Consider the following 8,291-nt stretch of genomic DNA (forward strand, 5'->3'; position numbering starts at 1 on the left):
TGAGTAATCAACTGGAATGAACCAGTACAGAGCCCAAAACAAAGGCCAGTTGGTCCGAAGCTTTTCAAAGATACATATCTGATAGAGACAGATGAATGTCACACACACACAGGCACGCACGCACGCACGCACGCACGCACGCACGCACGCACGCACGCACGCACGCACGCACGCACGCACGCACGCACGCACGCACACACACACACACACACACACACACACACACACACACACACACACACACACACACACACACACACACACACACACACACACACAGTCTTGTACAGCTAACCTTGTGGGGACACACAATTCCGTCCCATTCAAAATCCTATCTTCCCTAAACCCAACCCTAACCCTAACCCATACTCTTACCCTTATCTTAACCCTAACCTTAAACCTAACCTTAACCCAAAAACCTAACCTTAACCCTAACCCTAAACATAACCCTAGCTCCTAACTGTTACGTACAGTACGACGTGCTGTTCGTCGTACTGTACGTTGTTTTGGTTTACGACACTGTGCTGCTTTACGGCTGAATGGGTTGTCAGAATGAGTGGCAAATGTCATTAAACGACAGAGTGATGTACAATGTGAAACTGTGCAGATGTGCATTCTTTGACAGCTAAGCTAGATATAACACTAACCCTAACCCTAAAACTAACCCTAGCTCCTAATCCTAACCCTAAAACGTAATTCTAACCCAAACACTAATTCTAACCTTAACCCTAAACCTCCTAGAAATAGCATAATGTCCCCAGTTGGTCAAAAAGAATGTTGTTTACTATTCTTGTGGACACACACACACTATAAACTTTGTTTAAGCGTGGTATCACTTGAGATATAACGTATGCAGTGGTGGAAAAAGTACCCAATTGTCATACTTGAGTAAAAGTAAAGATACCTTAATAGACAATGACTCAAGTAAAAGTGAAAGTCACTCAGTAAAATGCTACTTGAGTAAAAGTCTAAAAGTATTTGGTTTTAAATATACTTAAGTATCAAAAGTAAATGTAATTGCTAAAACATACTTAAGTATCAAAAGTAAAAGTATAAATAATTTCACATTCCTTATATTAAGCAAACCAGACGACACAATTTTTCTTGTTTTTAAAATGTACAGATAGCCAAAACTCAGGCATAATTTACAAATGAAGCATTTGTGTTTAGTGAGTTCGCAAGATCAGAGGCAGTAGGGCTGGGCATGGATGTTCTCTTTATTTATTGAATTTGACAATTTTCCTGTCCTGTCCTGCTAATCATTCAAAGTACTTTTGGGTGTCAGGGAAAATGTATGGAGTAAAAAGTACATTATTTTCTTTAGGAATGTAATGACGTAAAAGTAGTCAAAAATATCAATAGTAAAGTACCCTAGTAAAGTATACCCAAAACATGACTTAAGTAGTACTTTAAAGTATTTTTATGTAAGTACTTTACACCACTGAATGTGTGTTGAATCATTTGAATCACATGGGTCATTTGTGGAATGGTGTTTTCTAGTTCTGAGAAGTTAGATACTGGCAAGTTGAGCATGTATTGTCAGACTGAGTTTGTCCTTGATGGACATGTTGACTTTGCCAACAAATAACAGACAACAAGTTGGTTAAAATGTTGAATGTACGTGACACCACACATACAATCTCTGGTGATATCAGTCTTACAAATGAGTAGTTTGTATGGGTGTGAGTGAGTGCATTAGCTTTACAGTGAATAACATCCTTGGTGTTGACTCGTACCACAATAGAAACATAGAATTCTCTGGAGAGTCACCAAATACATTCCAAAATGATTATACCTATGTCCAGGGTTATTATTATTGAAATATGTACAGTGTTTTTCAGAATACATTGTAGAGAATCAGACAGAGGAGCGAGTGAGGGGGGAGTGAGAGGCTATACACAATGAACTCAACAGCTTATTTTTTAAACTCATCACAGGCAAACAAACGTGCTTTTCTAATCATTGCATATTTCACTTCAAAACTGCCGAGGTCAGCGTGCTGTTTGCAAGATGGCATTTCCTTTGTAAGCATTTGAACAGTGATCCTCACACTTTTGTTACAGTGACAATGGAAATATTCAATAATAGAAGACCTGCCAAATCTCCGGCGGGGCGAAAATCTATCCCCCCCTCCACCGAACCAGAGCGTTGATAACATTGTGATTATGCCTTTGTGTCTATCTGACGTGCCTATTGCACAGATCATTTCTGATCATAAACGTGCATGGGTCAACTGTTTCATGGTGACCCACCGGCCAGCCGACTCCATTTGTGCCTGTGTTTCTAGAGACAGGTTGGGAGCAGGCAGCTTTAGCCTGAATTCATCTGTCTACATCAACCCTCTGATAGCTCACAGCCCATAGCTGGCTTAGTGCTGTAGCCTAGTACTGTATATAGCTTATCAATGTCACTTTGACAAGAATTGCCCTGTTATCTGAATAGAGTTATAGGTTCCACTTCAAATCAACTTCAACTCATAAAGGCCATATAGGCATTAGTGGTCTATGAAGGTTTGTGAAGGCTTGAAAATAGTTATATTTGTTGAAAGTGTGACTATAAGGGTTATTCCATACTAATAATAATCAGTTATTTACAATTTGTCCACAAATCATCTCATGTATGAAATATTTTATGAATAAAGCAGTTGGGATATACTAAGCTAAAATATGGATTTTTTTTAAGATACCATGGCTCATTTCGTTATTTGATTTGGATTTTTATGACCTCTGTAGGTATAGAAAAATATTTATAAAACAATTATTAATATTGTATTTGGCCTTTACTGCTATAGCCCACAGAAACGCATTGAATAACAGATGAATAAATGCCAAAACATACAATCCCAAATATTTCTTAATTAAGGTTTAGAAGTGTTTGTCCTAAATCTAGGAAAGAAAGCTCACAAATTATAAAAAACATTTATGACACATATTTTACCCCTTTTTTTGGGGCACAAAAGAAAACTGCTTCCATACTTCCGGTTAACTTTAGATGAGTTCTGTGATACTTGTGGGGTCGTACAACAAAATGGAGAATACCATTGTGTTCGTGAGAGTCTCATCTTTCCATTGAGCGGTATATAGTCTGTAGGCCAAACCGTTCGGATGCTACAAATGTTTTTGTGGGATGACTGATCTTTGGGATGTTTCCTGGTCTCACAAACACTGCTGTAGCTCTGCCACTTTCAACTGCAGATGCGGAAGACCGACATAGGCGGATGAGGTGGATTGAAACAGCAGAAAAACGTTAACATAATCTTTCAAGTCTGCTTGATTCACAGGTATGTATATATCCTTCCCTCTCTGAATCAATACAACTGTTAAGGCTGTCAATGTCGTTCTCCTCCTCAGACGAGGAGGAGCATGGATCAGACCAAGATGCGGAGAGGTAAGTGTTCATGATTTAATGAAAATAACAGGAAAACACTACAAACTACAAAACAACAAACGTGACATACCTCAAAACAGTCCTGTGTGGTCCAACCACTGACACAGGAAACAAACACCCACAAAAGCCTACTGCCTATGGCTACCTTAAATCTGGCTCCCAATCAGAGACAAATTAATGACAGCTGTCTCTGATTGAGACCCAATCCAGGCAGCCATAGACATAACTAGACAACCTAACAAACACTATCCCATACACATACAACACCCATAGACTAACCAAACAAACACAACATACAATGCCCACCCCAACTCACACCCTGACCAACTAAACATAATCAAAATAACATAAAAATAGGTCAGGAACGTGACAGAACCCCCCCCTTAAGGTGCGTACTCCGGGCGCACCAGCACAAAGTCTAGGGGAGGGTCTGGGTGGGCGTCTGTCCACGGTGGCGGCTCTGGCGGTGGACGAGGTCCCCACCCCACCATAATCAATCCCCGCTTCTTTATCCCCCTCCCAATGACCACCCTCCCACTAACCCCACCTAAATGAAGGGGCAGCACCAGGATAAGGGGCAGCACCGGGATAAGGGGCAGCACCGGGATAAGGGGCAGCACCGGGATAAGGGGCAGCACCGGGATAAGGGGCGGCAGGTCCTGGCTGAGGGACTCCGGCAGGTCCTGGCTGAGGGACTCCGGCAGGTCCTGGCTGAGGGACTCCGGCAGGTCCTGGCTGAGGGACTCCGGCAGGTCCTGGCTGAGGGACTCCGGCAGGTCCTGGCTGAGGGACTCCGGCAGGTCCTGGCTGAGGGACTCCGGCAGGTCCTGGCTGAGGGACTCCGGCAGGTCCTGGCTGAGGGACTCCGGCAGGTCCTGGCGTAGGGACTCCGGCAGGTCCGGGCGTAGGGACTCCGGCAGGTCCGGGCGTAGGGACTCCGGCAGGTCCGGGCGTAGGGACTCCGGCAGGTCCGGGCGTAGGGACTCCGGCAGGTCCGGGCGTAGGGACTCCGGCAGGTCCGGGCGTAGGGACTCCGGCAGGTCCGGGCGTAGGGACTCCGGCAGGTCCGGGCGTAGGGACTCCGGCAGGTCCGGGCGTAGGGACTCCGGCAGGTCCGGGCGTAGGGACTCCGGCAGGTCCGGGCGTAGGGACTCCGGCAGGTCCGGGCTGAGGGACTCCGGCAGGTCCGGGCTGAGGGACTCCGGCAGGTCCGGGCTGAGGGACTCCGGCAGGTCCGGGCTGAGGGACTCCGGCAGGTCCGGGCTGAGTGGCAGCTCCGGACTGTAGGGCAGCTCCGGACTGTAGGGCAGCTCCGGACTGTAGGGCAGCTCCGGACTGTAGGGCAGCTCCGGACTGTAGGGCAGCTCCGGACTGTCGGACGTCTCTGGCAGCTCCTGACTGGCGGGCGTCTCTGGCAGCTCCTGACTGGCGGGCGTCTCTGGCAGCTCCTGACTGGCGGGCGTCTCTGGCAGCTCCTGACTGGCGGGCGTCTCTGGCAGCTCCTGACTGGCGGGCGTCTCTGGCAGCTCCTGACTGGCGGGCGTCTCTGGCAGCTCCTGACTGGCGGGCGTCTCTGGCAGCTCCTGACTGGCGGGCGTCTCTGGCAGCTCCTGACTGGCGGGCGTCTCTGGCGGCTCCTGACTGGCGGGCGTCTCTGGCGGCTCCTGACTGGCGGGCGTCTCTGGCGGCTCCTGACTGACGGACGGCTCTGGCGGCTCCTGACTGACGGACGGCTCTACTGGCTCGGGACAGACGGGCGGCTCTAATGGCGCTGGGCAGACAGATGGCTCAGACGGCGCTGGGCAGACAGATGGCTCAGACGGCGCTGGGCAGACAGATGGCTCAGACGGCGCTGGGCAGACAGATGGCTCAGACGGCGCTGGGCAGACAGATGGCTCAGACGGCGCTGGGCAGACAGATGGCTCAGACGGAGCTGGGCAGACGGGCCGTTCAGGCACCGCTGGGCAGACGGCAGACTCTGGCCGGCTGAGACGCACTATAGGCCTGGTGCGTGGTACCGGAACTGGAGGTACCGGGCTGAGGGCACGCACCTCAGGGCGAGTGCGGGGAGAAGGAACAGTGCGTCCAGGGCTCTGGAGACGCACAGGAGGCTTGGTGCGTGGTGCCGGAACTGGAGGCACTGGGCTGGAGACACGCACCATAGGGAGAGTGCGTGGAAGAGGAACAGGGCTCTGGAGATGCACTGGAAGCCTGGTGCGTGGTGTAGGCACTGGTGGTACTGAGCTGGGGTGGGAAGGTGGCGCCGGATATACCGGACCGTGAAGGAGGACACGTGCTCTTGAGCACCGAGCCTCCCCAACCTTACCAGGTTGAATGGACCCCGTAGCCCTGCCAGTGCGGCGAGGTGGAATAGCCCGCACTGGGCTATGCAGGCGTACCGGGGACACCACCTGTAAGGCTGGTGCCATGTACGCCGGCCCGAGGAGACGTACTGGAGACCAGATACGTTGGGCCGGCTTCATGGCACTCGGCTCGATGCCCAACCTAGCCCTCCCAGTGCGGCAAGGTGGAATAGCCCGCACTGGGCTAAGCACGCGTACTGGGGACACCGTGCGCTTTACCGCATAACACGGTGTCTGACCAGTACGACGCCCTCTTACTCCACGGCAAGCCCGGGGAGTTGGCTCAGGTATCCAACCCGGCTTCGCCACACTCCCCTTTAGCCCCCCCCCCCAAGAAATTTTTGGGTGAGCCTCTCGGGCTTCCGGCCTCTCCTATGTGCTGCCTCCTCATACCAGCGCTCCTGGGCTGTGGCTGCCTTCCTCTCCTCCCGAGAGCGGCGATTCTCTCCAACCTTAGCCCAGGGTCCTTCTCCATTGAAAATTTGCTCCCAACTCCATTCCTCTTCTCTCCATTGCTTTAGTTCTTGACCTCCTTCCTCAATCCGCTTGGTCCTGTTGTGGTGGGTGTTTCTGTTAAGGCTGTCAATGTCGTTCTCCTCCTCAGACGAGGAGGAGCATGGATCAGACCAAGATGCGGAGAGGTAAGTGTTCATGATTTAATGAAAATAACAGGAAAACACTACAAACTACAAAACAACAAACGTGACATACCTCAAAACAGTCCTGTGTGGTCCAACCACTGACACAGGAAACAAACACCCACAAAAGCCTACTGCCTATGGCTACCTTAAATCTGGCTCCCAATCAGAGACAAATTAATGACAGCTGTCTCTGATTGAGACCCAATCCAGGCAGCCATAGACATAACTAGACAACCTAACAAACACTATCCCATACACATACAACACCCATAGACTAACCAAACACACACAACATACAATGCCCACCCCAACTCACGCCCTGACCAACTAAACATAATCAAAATAACATAAAAATAGGTCAGGAACGTGACAACAACCACATTGTAGGTTTGGTTAGTTAACACTAACAGTGACAAATAGCATTGTGTCGATGCATCTCTCTCTGGTCATCACTCATTCTGTAAAATCACCTCATTCATATTCTGACAATCTCTGAAACTGACTTAGATAATACCTTTGATGACACAGTGGTAGCAATACATGGTTATAACATCTACAGAAAACACAGAAATACCAAAGGTGGAGGTGTGGCTGTTTATATTCAGAACCACATTCATGTAAAGCTTAGAGAGGATCTCATGTTAAATACTGTTAAAGTAATATGGCTACAGGTTCATCTGCCTCACCTAAAGCCCATTCTGGTAGGAAGCTGCTATAGACCACCAAGTGCTAACAGTCAGTATCTGGATAATATGTGTGAAATGCTTGATAATGTATGTGATATCAATAGAGAGGAATATTTTCTGGATGATTTAAATATTGAATGGCTTTCATCAGGCTGCACACTCAAGATAAAGCTTCAAACTGTAACTAGTGCCTGCAATCTGGTTCAAGTTTTCAATCAACCTAGGGTAGATACAAACAGCACAGGAATTAAATCATCAACATGTATTGATCACATCTTCACTAACGCTGCATAAATGTGTTTGAAAGCAGTATCCAAATCCTTCGGCTGTAGTGATCACAATATAGTAGCCATATCTAGTAAAACCAAAGTTCCAAAAACTGGGCCTAAAATAGTGTATTAAAGGTCATACAATAAGTTTTGTAGTGATTCCTATAATGTTGATGTAAAGAATATGTGTTGGTCTGTGGTGTGTAATGACGAGCAACCAAACGCTGCACTTGACACATTTATGAAATTGCTTATCCCAGTTACTAATACGCATGCACCCATTCAGAACATAACTGCAAAAACTTTTACATTTCTGTGGATCGATGAGGAATTGAAAAATGGTATGGTTGAGAGGGATGAGCCAAAATAAATGGCAAATAGGTCTGGCTGTACAACCAATTGGCAAACGTACTGCAAATTGAGAAATCATGTGACTAAACTGAATAAAAATAAGAAACTACACTATGAAACAAAGTTAAATGACATAAAGAATGATAGTAAAAAGCTTTGGAGCACCTTAAATTATATTTTTGGTAAAAAGCAAACTCCGCTCCATCATTAATTGAATCAGATGGTTCATTCGTCACAAAACCCACTGATATTGCCAACTAATTTAATTATTATTTAATTGGCAAGATTAGAAAATTTAGGCATGACATGCCAGCAACAATCGCTGACACTACACATCCAAGTATGTCTGACCAAATTCTGAAAGACAAGCATTGTAATTTTGAATTCTGTAAAATAAGTGTGGAAGAGGTGAAAAAACGATTACTGTCTATCAACAATGACAAGCCACCGGGGTCTGACAACTTGTATGGAAAATTACTGAGGATAATAGCTGACAGCATTGCCACTCTCTTTGACATATCTTCAATTTAAGCCTACTATAAAGTGTGTGCCCTCAGGCCGGGAAGGAAGCAAAATGTATCCCCCTACCTAAGA

Source organism: Salvelinus fontinalis, chromosome 12, assembly GCF_029448725.1.
Source record: "Salvelinus fontinalis isolate EN_2023a chromosome 12, ASM2944872v1, whole genome shotgun sequence".
Lineage (NCBI taxonomy): Eukaryota > Metazoa > Chordata > Actinopteri > Salmoniformes > Salmonidae > Salvelinus > Salvelinus fontinalis.